Here is a 12,938-nt window from a genome sequence, read left to right as displayed (position 1 = left end):
CTCTCACATTTTTATCATTTACTGCAGAGAGAAAAAAGTCAAAAAGTGAAAGGAAGTGAGTTTTCTTCCACCTCATTGAAATTAAACAAAACTTTTCAGAGAATTTTGAAAAATTAAAAAAAAAACATGGGAAATTCCAGACAAAACATTGAATATTCTTTGGGGTTTTTTTGTGAAATATACCTTGGGTTTCTTTTTAGCAGCCCTAACGTATAGTAGTAATCTGTATTCTGTTATCCCATCTAACAACAGAGGCTAAGAGTACTTTGGATTTATTGAAACTGCCTGTTTCTTTCACTGGGTCATACTAGACATCCCATTAAAGTTAATGGGACTACCCAGTCTTTGCATAACTTGGACCTGGGTCTCTGTACAGTAATTTAGGGTCACAATATTGCTTTTGCAAAAGCCGCTAACAACTGTGAGCTGATACTGAATTGGAAAATTTGTAACAGACTTGGTGAACCAAGCCTCCCTCTGAGCAGCTTAGCTTTGGCAGCATCCTGCTATCTACAAAGATTATTACAACGTTCATTGGCAAAACACCACTACTGCCTTAGCCTTCCCGAACTCACACAGTTAATGAAGACTTCAGAGGTTTGGTAGATAATCCACTGCTCTGGCAGTTAACAGACCTAGTTTATCTACTAATATGTTCTGTGACCCAGGGCAATTCACTTCTCTCTGTGTTCTGTTGTAAGCTCTTTGGGGTAGGGACTTTCGCCCACTATTTACAGCCCTTAGCTGACAGAATCCTCGAGGTACTACCATCATATAGATAGTACATAATAATGAAAGAAGTGCTCATTATTAGAGAGAGCAATTCAGAAATAGATACACGGTTAAGTGGCATTACATTTTATTGAATTAAGATTTGACTTTAATAAAAGTTACACCAAAGGTATGATTTACAATCAGTTCAATTAAACTAGTGCAAACCCCTGGAAGGACACTCTAAAACTGATTTAAATTTGGCTTAAATCCATTTAGCCTAAGTCAGCTAGTAACCAAATATAAGCCAGGTTGAAATCAATTAAACATAGAGGTTTAGTTGATTCCAGGGTCAGAAGGCACCATTAGATAATCTAATCTGACCTGCATAACACAAGCCGTAGAATTTTACCCTGTTACTGCTGTAGTAAGCCCTATAACCTGTGAAACTGATTTTAGTTACTGGTGTGTCTGTTTAAATGGAGACATGGTGAAAGGAACAAATAAATAACTTCCTGTCCTTTTTGCTTAAGTGTTGGATGGTGAAATCACAAAGTAAATCAAATACCTCCAGTAGCTGCAGGACAACTTTATTTTTAGTGGCAAGAGAAGCAGTATACACAGCCACATTGCAGTCTCATAGCTTGTTAAAAATATCTCAATAAATAAAACAAATAAGCAACATATACACTGGAACAGAAAATGAAACATTGACAAAGGGTTTAGCTGTAGCACATCATGGAGCAATTGGAAGAGCAGAATCTGTAATCCAGACTTTACTTGAAACAAATCATGCAGGATTTGGGGAGTCCATGATGGTTTTTTTCTGAGCGCCTTGGTCCAGTTTTGATGTCACTGTACAAGAAATCATTTTGAGTTAAAAATATACATTTAAAAAAAAAAGAATACAGCAAAGGGGAGATAAAATCCAACCCGAAAGATTTCTCATAAATGTATTCCTGAATTAAGATGTTCAGAAAAAAATAAAATAAAACCAAACACACCCACAAACAAAAACCCAATGACACTACACAATCAACGTGGTTTTCTTTTCCTTTCTTTTCTTTCCGTTTGGGTCAGTCTCTTGGGGAGAAATGTTGCAAAATTTCAGCCCATTCCCTTCGGTGCTGTTTCTCCACTCAGTCTAAGTGCTCTGCAAGAGTTCAGAGTTAGGGAGGTCTAGAGGGGTCTTTTGGACCAGTTTACTTGAGGTTGTTAAGGTTTCAGAAGCTACAAACTTGGATACATCCAATTCTTCTTCAGTCTCAGACACTGGACAGTCTGGAATAAAAGAGAGGGGGAAAAAAACATGTCATACTGGACATCTTCCTGTGCATGTTCTCTGATAAGCCCTTTCCTCTTACAAATCAAGGCAATGATTCAGCACAACATATGCCTAAATCTATTCTTGTTCAGGTTTATACTTAAACCTAAAATGACGCACATCCAATGTTTATTCCCCACCCCACCAGCAGTCTTTTAGGCCTCCATCCATTTTAAAAACAAGTCCGCTGATTTCTACATAGGCTTAAAGTTAAGCATGTGTTACAGTGCTATCCTGAACAGAGCTGCTTTCATGAATCAAGATTCATACCTACACAAGCACCCATAGAGGCATGGAAAGGCTTCCAGATGAGACAGACTTCCTGACATCCGGGGAGGGGAACTTTAGGATTAGTTCAGAATTATTTAGCTTAGTGAGGACACAAACAAGAGCTAACGTAGTAGAAATAGATGGAGTGATGAATGGTGTAGAGAATGTCATACAGATGCTCCTGTTTACCTTTTCTCATAACACAACACCCGGTGCCATCTAGAGACATGAAATGACAATACATCTTAAAACTACTGAAAGGAAACATGTTGGCAGGACTAACCAGTGGAACTCCCTGTCACAGGAGATTTTGAAGGCAAAGAGTTTAGCAGGAGTCAAAAAGAAGGTTAGATGTTTCCATGAATGATGATACTATCATGCTATGCTCAGTTGTGCTAATTAGGTGCATTTTATGCTGGATATAAACTTGCCATAGACTCATAGAAGATTAGGGCTAGAAGAGACCTCAGGAGGTCATCTGGTCCAACCCCTTGCTCAAAGCAGTGCCAACCCCAACTAAATCATCCCAGCCAGGACTTTATCAAGCCGGGCCTTAAAAATGTCTAAGGATGGAGATTCCAATACCTCCTTAGGTAAACCATTCCAGTGCTTCACCACCCTTCTACTGAAATAGCGTTTCCTAATATCCAACCTAGACCTCCCCCACTGCAACTTGAGACCATTTCTCCTTGTTCTGTCATCTGCCACCACTGAGAACAGCCCATCTCATTGTCTTTGGAACCCCCCTTCAGGTAGTTGAAGGTTGCTATCAAATCCCCCCCTCACTCTTCTCTTCTGCAAACTAAATAACCCCAGTTCCCTCAGCATCTCTTCCTAAGTCATGTGCCCCAGCCCCCTAATCATTTTTGTTGCCGTCCACTGGATTCTCTCCAATTTGTCCACCTCCTTTCTGTAGTGGGGGGCCCAAAACTGGACGCAATACTCCAGATGTGGCCTCACCAGTGCTGAATAGAGGGGAATAATCACTTCCCTCAATCTGCTGGCAATGCTCCTACTAATGCAGCCCAATATCCCGTTAGGCTTCTTGTCAACAAGGGCATATTGTTGACTCATATCCAGCTTCTCGTCCACTGTAACCCCTAGGTTCTTTTCTGCAGAAATGCCACTTAGCCAGTCGGTCCCCAGCCTGTAGTAGTGCATGCGATTTTTCTGTCCTAAGTGCTGGACTCTGCACTTGTCCTTATTGAACCTTATCTGATTTCTTTTAGCCCAATCCTCCAATTTGTCTAGGTCACTGTAGGCCCTATTCCTACCCACCAGTGTATTTACCTCTCCCCCAGCTTAGTGTCATCTGTGAACTTGCTGAGGGTGCAATCCATCCCATCATCCAGATCATTAATGAAGATGTTGAACAAAACCAGCCCCAGGATCAAGTCCTGGGACCGACCCCTGGGGCTTGATACCAGCTGCCAACTAGACATCAAGCCACTGATCACAACCCATTGAGCCTGACGATCTAGCCAGCTTCCTATCCACCTTATAGTCCATTCATCCAATCCATACTTTTTTAACTTGTTGGCAAGAATACTGTGGGAGACTGTATTAAAAGCTTTGCTAAAGTCAAGATATATCACGTCCACTGCTTTCCCCTCATCCACAGAGCCAGTTTTCTCATCACAGAAGGCAATCAGTTTGGTCAGGTATGATTTGCCCTTGGTGAATCCATGTTGACTGTTCCTGATCACCTTCTTCTCCGCCTAGTGCTTGTAAATGGATTCCTTGAGGACCTGCTCCATGATTTTTCCAAGGCCTGAGATGAGGTTGTACTTCCCCAGATTCTCTCTCTTCCTGTTCTAAAAGACAGGCACTACATTAGCTTTTTCCATCATCCAGGACCTCCTCTAATCGCCATGAGTTTTCAAAGATAATGGCCTATGGCTCTGCAATCACATCAGCCAACTCTCTCAGATGCATTAGATCTGGCCCCATGCACTTGTGCATGTCCAGCTTTTCTCAATAGTCCCTAACCTGTTCTTTCACCACTGAGGGCTACTCTCCTCCTCCCCATACTGTGCTGCGCAGTGCAGCAGTGTGGGAGCTGACCTTGTCTACAAAGACTGAGGCAAAAAAAGCATTGAGTACTTCAGTTTTTTTCACATCATCTGTCACTAGGTTATGTCCCCCATTCAGTAATGGTCCCACACTTTCCCTGACCACATTGTTGCTAACATACCTGTAGAAATCCTTCTTGTTACCTTTCGTGTCCCTTGCTAGCCACAGCTCCAATTGTGCTTTGGCCTTCCTGATTACACCCCTGTATGCTTGAGCAATATTTTTATACTCCTCCCTAGTCATCTGCCCAAGTTTCCACTTCCTGTGACCTTCTTTTTTGTGTATAAGCTCACCAAAGATTTCTCTGTTAAGCCAAGCTGGTTGCCTGCCATATTTGGTATTCTTTTTGCACATCGGGATGGTTTGTTCCTGAGCCCTCAGTAAGACTTCTTTAAAATACAGCCAGCTCTCCTGGACGCCTTTCCCCCTCATATTAGCCTCCCAGGGGATCCTGTCCATCAGGTCCCTGAGGGAGTGAAAGTCTGCTTTTCTGAAGTCCAGGGTCCATATTCTGCTGCTTTCCTTTCTTACTTTTGTCAGCATCCTGAACTTGACCATCTCATGGTCACTGCTGCTCAGGCTGCCACCCACTTCTACTTCCCCTACCAATTCTTCCCTGTTTGTGAGCAGCAGATTAAGAGTAGCATGGCCCCTAGTTGGTTCCTCCAGCACTTGCACCAGGAAATTGTCCCCAACACTCTCCAAAAACTTCCTGGATTGTCTGTGTGTTGCTGTATTACTCTCCAAGCAGACGTCAGGGTGATTGAAGCCCCTTATGAGAATCAGGGCCTGTGATCTGGAAACTTCTGTTAGTTGGCATCTTCAAGTCATAAACCATGGGTTTAGAAACACTAATGCCCAGATCCACAGTTATTTAGGCTCTAACTTCCACTGAAATCAATGGAGGTTAGGAGCCTAAATACCTTGGATGATCTGTGCTTAACTACCCAAATTTAGGAAGACACTTCCTGCTAATATATGCTATCATGGGAGGTTAGCACTTGATTGTGAAGAAGCATCTGGCATTGGCCAGTGTTGGAGACTACTGTACAGATGGACCTCAGGAATGGTTCAGTCTGGCAAGTCCTATGTTCTTGCACCCTCACCTTTACACCTTGCTCTAGGCTGCTGTGATGGGGAGTACAAGCCCTGTGCTGGAAAGGAAGGGGTTAATGAGGTACTTTGGGTCCAGGCACCCCACCCTGGTTGGAGGAGGAGCTCCTAAGGAGACCAGGCCAGCTCAGTAGTAGGTGGCCGGGGAAGTGAATCCATCTACACTTTTAGCTCCGTAGAGGCAGCACTACCTGGGACCTTTGCCTATTGTGACTCTGCCAGATCACTTGAGACAAGGGACTCAGATGGTTTGATTTATATTCTTTCATGTCTGTACTTTGCCCGTTGGGAGAAAGGGGCTGGGAGGTAGCAATTCAGGGAAGCAGCCGTACAGAAACCTTGGGCGCAGACCTTAGCCACCTGCTCCAGGGCTGTGAATTGGAACCCAATGGAGTGAGTGGATCTGGGCTCCATGACCAATCCCTCGGGCGTGCACAGGGCGATGAGCGTACCCTGACATATGAGAATTGAGATGGGCAACAAGGCCCTGAGACTAGGGGAGTAGGGCCCTCAAGACAAGTTGTGGTGCAGAACTCGAACCCTCCCAGCCTTCTGGCCCAGAAGCAAGATTTCTGCTACCTGAACATCCGTGACACCAACGTGCACCTTGTAGCATTTATTCCCAGCACTTTTAACTCAACCCAAACCCTTTAATTCCTTAGAAACCTTTTCCAAACAAAGAACTATCCAGGATAGTTTTGCCTGAGAAAGAGACTCAGTGACCCACTGTATGTAATTCAATACCTATTTTAATTACATGTTTAAAGTGTGTGTCACATTATGTATTGCATTATGAAATCAAGCCAATGGTGTCTGTGTGTCAGTGTTACACACTGAGTACCTGGCACATCTTTTTTTTTTTCTTTCTTTCTTTTTTTTTTTTTGCTATGTAGGCTAGTCAAGGAATACTATACAAAAGCAAAATGCCTTCACTTTATCTTGTGCAGATGGTTGCATATTTGGAATGTTAAATTACAGATGGAATTTGCCCTGTCCCCATTCCCTCACCAGCCTGGAGAATTCAAAGTACCAGAAACCTGCACGGGACCTGTTAATCAAACATGTGAAGATCTGATGCTCTGCCCAGGTGAGTTTGCCTATTTTATGTTACATTTTAAAGCAAAATAATGTAAAACTGCCATTGACTTCCATGGGAGTGCAGGCAGGCCAACGCCGAGCACCTCCTTTCAGTGACTACCTGTTCTCCCTGTACGATGAAGCTGACCCTGTTGCAAATACACACATTTACTCCCCACCCTTGGGGAGCAGTAGTCTCGGTGCACGCCTCAGGCTTCCATGCATTTAAAAATCAAGTCCACTGATTTTTATGCCACAGTAGGCTGTACATCTTAAATCTAGCCTGTAGTTCTATAACCTTTCCAGGGCATATGGTATGATGGAAGTGAAAGGGTTAAATCCAGAGATGGACGCAACACCCTCATCATGCAGCCTGTGCAATCCCAGGTCCGGGTCCGTGCATCACTTTCCTGGATCCAAGGGAAGCCGCAGGGCTACCATTCTTCAAAGCCAATCAGTATCTCCCATTAGGTGCTGGACTGGCTGTGTTGTTTAACCTTTGCCATTCCAGCCAGTCAGCAAATTTCAGCTAGATGTCCCTGGGAGAATCCAAAGAGCGAGGGCTCTAGGGCCTTTTAAAACATACAGATAAGCTCATCATTTCAATCCAGCTGTAGCACTTCAGCCTAGCTCCACGGCTCCATCCAACCCACAATGTCTCTGAAACACCCTTTAGGCTCAAGCGCCGCACAGGTTAAATCTCACCAAGGGGTACTGAGCTCATCTTGCTTAAGCACGACTGGGTCACGCCTCAGGACAACAGGGGGCTTTTGTGCCAGCAGACGCCTTCCTGTGCAGGAAGAATAATGAACATGCCGCTGTTCATTTGCCAGCCAGCTCAGACTAACGAGGCAAACCCTGTAAGCCACGACTACCCAGGGGATGCCCAGCGTAATTTTTTGGCTTTTCATGGAAGACACTGTATCTCCCCTCTGAGGGCTGACTCAGCTCACATATCAAAAATGATATATAATTATTTCCTCTCTCTAAGGAAAGCTTCCATTTAGCGTTTTAAACAAGTTATTAATTATCTAATTACACCCACATTCTGCAGAAGAGTTCAGGACTTGACTGACTGCCCAGGGCCACTTAGAAAAGCTTACATGTTGGGCGTGCAGTGACAGAAGTGGCTTGCATGTGTGGGGGTGTGTGTTGGCGGATGACAGACAAGGCTTTCCTTTGCACTTGTGCTGCTACAGCCCTGTTGTTTGGGTGTGTGTGTGTGTGGGGGGAATAACGAAGCAGAGGAAGGAGAAAGACACCACAGGATAGTGCCTTGCTTAGGGTGGAGCAAATGTTAAACACTGCACTTCCTTAAATCCCTGTGTCATGTGTCCAGGGAAAATTCTATGGTACTACTCCTACCTTTTATGCAGCACTTAGCATCAGTAGGTCTCAAGGGGCTTTACAAAGGAGGTCTGTATCATTAACCTCATTTTATTCATGGGGAAACTGAGGCATGGGGAGGGGAAGATGGCAGGGAGCCCAAGATCAGCCATATACTGGGTGTAGAGATGAAAGTGATTCAGGCTGATATTGGGGAGGTATAGGCAGCTGTACTCTGCTTTCCTGCACAGCATCTGGTGTAGGAGTAGCTGGAGATGTGGCTAGAACGCTCTCTATTCCAGCTAGTTTGGGCAGTTGAATTTAGCAAAATAGAGGCCATGGGGCTGCTGTAAATTACACCAGGGATTTAAGTCCCCAGCAAGCCCAGCATTAGGTGGGTGTAGAGCCACCACTGTCTCTGGGTGCCTGTGCTGTGCCTCCTGCATGGTGTAGCACAGAATGTGGCCTTAGAGGTCTGGATAAACCTTGGAAATGGAAGTGACCTGAAACCTCGGAAGTCCTGGGATCTCAGCTGGCTGTCCAGAATTACAGCACTTTGCATCGGTAGATCTCATAGCACTTTTATTGAACATTAATGAAATAAGCCTCACAATACACCTCTCAGGTAGGTGAGCATTAGACCTGTCTCCCATATGGGGAAACTGAGGCACAAGGGCTGGTGGGGGAAATGGGCATGTCACAAGCTACCTTGAAGGTGGATTTTGGGGGGCATTGTGCCTCACTTGCTGGCCCTTCACAGACTGGGAATGGGGTGTTGGACCCACTGTTCTCTTCCCTCAACAATGATGGAGGAGAGTATGCACAGGGCTACTGTAACAGGTCTCCCCCTTCAGGCAGTGGCTGGAGTGCATTGGGAGAACAGAAGTGTGGCAAGGAGGTTGAGGAGAAGGGGTTAGGATCAAGGGGATAGAGCAGGAGACTGGGACTTAGGATACATGAGTTTAATTCCAGGCTGGGCCACTGGCCTGCTGTGCCACCTGGGACAAGTCACTTCCCCTCCCTGTGCCTCAGTCTCCTCATCTGTAAAATGGGGATCATGATGCTGACCTCCTTTGTAAAACACTTTGAGAGAGCTATGGAGGAAAAATGCTCTTTAAGAGCTAGGGATTACCACCATGCATCAGACTGGATGATACAACTATATAGTATTTAAAAAAGCAGAAACCCCCAGGCCCAGCTTTGTTTGAAACTGAGTACTGGGGTACCATCCCTGCCATAACCCTGGTATCGACTTTTTAATTTACAAGATCTTTCCTTTGACACTATGACTTCCAGTTGGAAATGGTGCAGAGAAGGGCTACTGGGATGATCCGAGGAATGGAGAACCTACCTTATGAGAGGAGACTCAAAGAGCTTGGCTTTTTTAGCCTAACTAAAAGGAGGCTGAGGGGAGATGTGATTGCTCTCCATAAATACATCAGAGGGATAAATACCAGGGAGGGAGGGGAGTTATTTAAGTTAAGAGCCAGTATGGATACAAGAACAAATGGATATACACTGGCCATCAACAAGTTTAGGTTTGAAATTAGATGAAGGTTTCTAGCCATCAGAGGAGTGAAGTTCTGGAACAAACTTCCAAGGGGAGGTGTGGATGCAAACCCCCCCCTCCCCCCTAACTGGCTTTAAGACTGAGCTTGATAAGTTTATGGAGGAGATGGTGTGATAAGATTGCCTACAATAGCATGTGGCCCATCTGCAACTGTTGTTAGCAAATATCACCATTGGCTGGTGATGGGACACTAGATGGGGAGGGCTCTGAGTTACTGCAGAGAATTCTTTCCAGGTTTCTGGCTGGTGGGTCTCATCCACAGGCTCAGGCTATAACTGATCGCCATATTTGGGTTTGGGAAGGAATTCTCCCCGCCCCCAGAACAGATTGGCAGAAATGCTGTGGATTTTTGCCTTCCTCTTCAGCATGGGGCATGGGTTCCTTGTTGGTTTTAACTAGAATAAATGGTGGAACTTTAAACTATGATTTGAGGACTCCAGTAAACTCAGCCTGAGGTGAGGGGCCTATCACAGGAGTGGTTGGGTGAGGTGCTGTGGCCTGCAATCTGCAGGAGATCAAACTAGATGATCATGGTGGTCCCATCTTGCCTTACAATGTGCAAGACTGAGTGCAGGGAGACTGGCCTACCTGGCAAGCAGCAGCTAAGCTGGGCCCTAGGTATAAGATTTGGTTTCACAGGGCACGGAGTTTGGAAAGGGATGAGAGAGAAACTGGATGGATAACTCAGTGACTGTGTGGGCAGATGGGGCAGCTGCTATGCACTTAGCCATGGGTCACGCACAGGCTATGATCAGAACCATCTTTGTCTGGATCACAGGACTAGCCCCTGCTCTTTTCAATACTTGCTGTGAGACCCAGACTTTCACCTGGGGTCAGGTGAACAGCACCTCTGAGAGATTGCATCTCCCTCAGCTCTGCATTGGAGTGGCTGCCTTATGGAGTGTGCCAGTGGGGAACTTGACCACACAGTCTTCTGGCCCATGGATACTAATAGAGTGACTGTGGCCCAAATCCTCCTTAAAGTGCTGTGCAAACAGGATTCCCTGGGGCCCCACCCCCATGGGAGTTAGGCACCTAAATATCTTTGAGACTCTGGGCCTGTGACACTACAGATTACGTGGTATGGGTGAGAGGACTTCAAAGCAAAGCCAGGCAGTGCTGGACACAAACAAACATGGGCCTTGCCATAAGGACAGGATTCACCACGGGCATAAGTAAGAGCAGCTTAACTGAGGAAGTGGAGCTGTACCCTTGCACCAGGGTGTGGACTATGGCTGTCAAGCAGACAGCTGTGCGGAACTACTAGCTTGCACTCTGGTTCCAGCTAGCCTTCCTCACTGTGGTGTCTGAGCAACTCCCACTGGACGTCATTTTTACCTCAGTGAGGTAGTGAATATTGCCCCCCATTTACAGATGGGGGGATGGAAGTATAGGGTAGATCAAATGACTGGCCCAAGGTCCCACAAAAAGTCTGTGAGGGAACCAGGAATTGAATACGTGGCTTTCGAATCCCATTCCAGTGCCTTTATATTCATGAACCCGTCCTTTACTTATATAGCTCCAGGGGTCCTTGGGAATCTGAGCCAGGGTGGAAACGTACATACAACGAGGGAATTCAGCCCTCTGAGTAAAATTACAAAGTTGCTACTGATAGAACTGTGGCAACTTCCATCTTGAACTTGCTTTTTAAATTGAAATGATACCTGCTCCCCCCATGGAATCTGATTTGCCTTTTCGCTAGCATTTCAACAGGAAAATGTTTAAAAAAATGTGATTTCCACCCCTCATCCCTCCGACAGCCCCTTGTTTGTTGTTGGGGAGGAAATGTTTTCCACAAGGAGCACCTGGTCAGCATTAGCTATCTATTAATGCTTGCCTTGAAACCTTCCGGGGGGTCTAATTTCAAAGGAATAGGGCAAAACCAGTGTGTCATTCAGAAGAGAGTGCATTTTCCCATGCCTCCGGTGTTAGTTATTTATTTGAGACATAAAAGTAACAAAATAGCCCTACTCTCAGGAGCCTGTATCTTCTCTTATATCCTGGACTAAAATGTCATTTTATCGGATGGGTTGGCGATGCTTCCAGAAACAATGATCAGCACCACCTCCTTCCCCCGGTGAACCTAGTTTAAAGCCCTCTTCACTAGATTAGCCAGCCTGCTTGCGACGATGCTTTTCCCTCTCTTTGTTAGGTGGAGCCCGTCTCTGCCTAGCACTCCTCCTTCTTGGAACACCATCCCATGGTCGAAGAATCCAAAGCCTTCTCTCTGACACCACCTGCATAGCCATTCGTTGACTTCCACAATTCGATGGTCTCTACCCGGGCCTTTTTCTTCCACAGGGAGGATGGACAAGAACACCACTTGTGCCTTAAACTCCCAGAGCCACATAGTCTGCAGTGAACTGCTCAAGGTCATTCTTGGCAGTATCATTGGTGCCCACATGGAGAAGCAGGAAGGGGTAGCGATCCAAGGGCTTGATGAGTCTCGGCAGTCTCTCTGTCACATCATGAGTCCTAGCTCCTGGCAAGCAGCACACTTCTCAGAAAATCAGTGCGGCAGGGTCAGACCTTTACTGATGTAAGCAGAGTCAGAATGAGCTCTCCCCTGATATCTGGTGGTGAGCTGTGGAGAAAAGGACTTCAGGGGCTGATCTCGTTTGCATGGGCACACCCACCCGGCCTAGCATGATGGACTGCTTGCCCAAATGGTCACTTTGGCTGCTGTGAGATCCCTAGTCTCTTTATTATTGGGGCAGGAGTAATAAAGGGTTGTTATCCTAGTTATGCGAATCAAGGACAGAAGAACTGTACTTGACATTTTATGACAGAGGGACTCGCCCTCACCTAGTAGCACTCACTAGGCAAGGGACATGGGTTCCAAACACCAGTGGATTGAGGGAGGTGGGGGATAGGTATTTTTGCCTAGTAGTGTGGGTCTGAACCCTCACTTTTACCCTGCCTCTCTCCAGTGTGCAATAACAGATTTCTTTTTTACTCCATTTGGAGTCTTGTTACATGTTGCAGAGCTGCAATCACTGATACCTGGGTTTAAGCATCAGACTTGCTTTGGATGGGTGGTGCACTGTGGGGTTGCTGGACTTAAGACCCTTAGGGGAAAAGGACACTGACAAACTTACTTGGGGGTGGGTCTTTTGCTCATGATTTTTATGAATCCTGTTTGTGATGTTTCCCTCCTTTATTAAAAAGCTTTTGCTACACTCAGACCCTGTGCTTGAGAGAGGGGAAGTATGGACTCATAGAGGTGCCCGGGGGTATGCAATTGTCCCAGGTCACTGGGTGGGGACTCGAGATGCTTTTGCATTATAATGTATCAGAGGGGTAGCCGTGTTAGTCTGGATCTGTGAAAGCAGCAGAGAATCCTGTGGCACCTTATAGACTAACAGAGGTTTTGGAGCGTGAGCTTTCGTGGGTGAATACCCACTTCGTCAGACGCAGTCCTGCGTCTGACGAAGTGGGTATTCACCCACGAAAGCTCACGCTCCAAAACCTCTG

The 12,938-nt window shown here is 45.8% G+C and overlaps 1 protein-coding gene across 1 annotated transcript in view; it reads right to left on the bottom strand.

Annotated features, from left to right (window-relative positions):
- Window positions 1-1,334: 1,334 nt before the first annotated feature.
- Window positions 1,335-12,938, bottom strand: part of TWIST2 (twist family bHLH transcription factor 2) — a 71,025-nt gene continuing 59,421 nt past the window's right edge. The window contains exon 2 of the mRNA XM_032771217.1: window positions 1,335-1,992. The gene's annotated coding sequence lies outside the window, so the exon portion shown is untranslated. The remainder of the gene's footprint in view (window positions 1,993-12,938) is intronic.

Source organism: Chelonoidis abingdonii, chromosome 10 (assembly GCF_003597395.2).
Source record: "Chelonoidis abingdonii isolate Lonesome George chromosome 10, CheloAbing_2.0, whole genome shotgun sequence".
Lineage (NCBI taxonomy): Eukaryota > Metazoa > Chordata > Testudines > Testudinidae > Chelonoidis > Chelonoidis abingdonii.
Note: the sequence above shows the minus strand (reverse complement) of the source record. Positions and strands in the feature narration are given on the sequence as shown.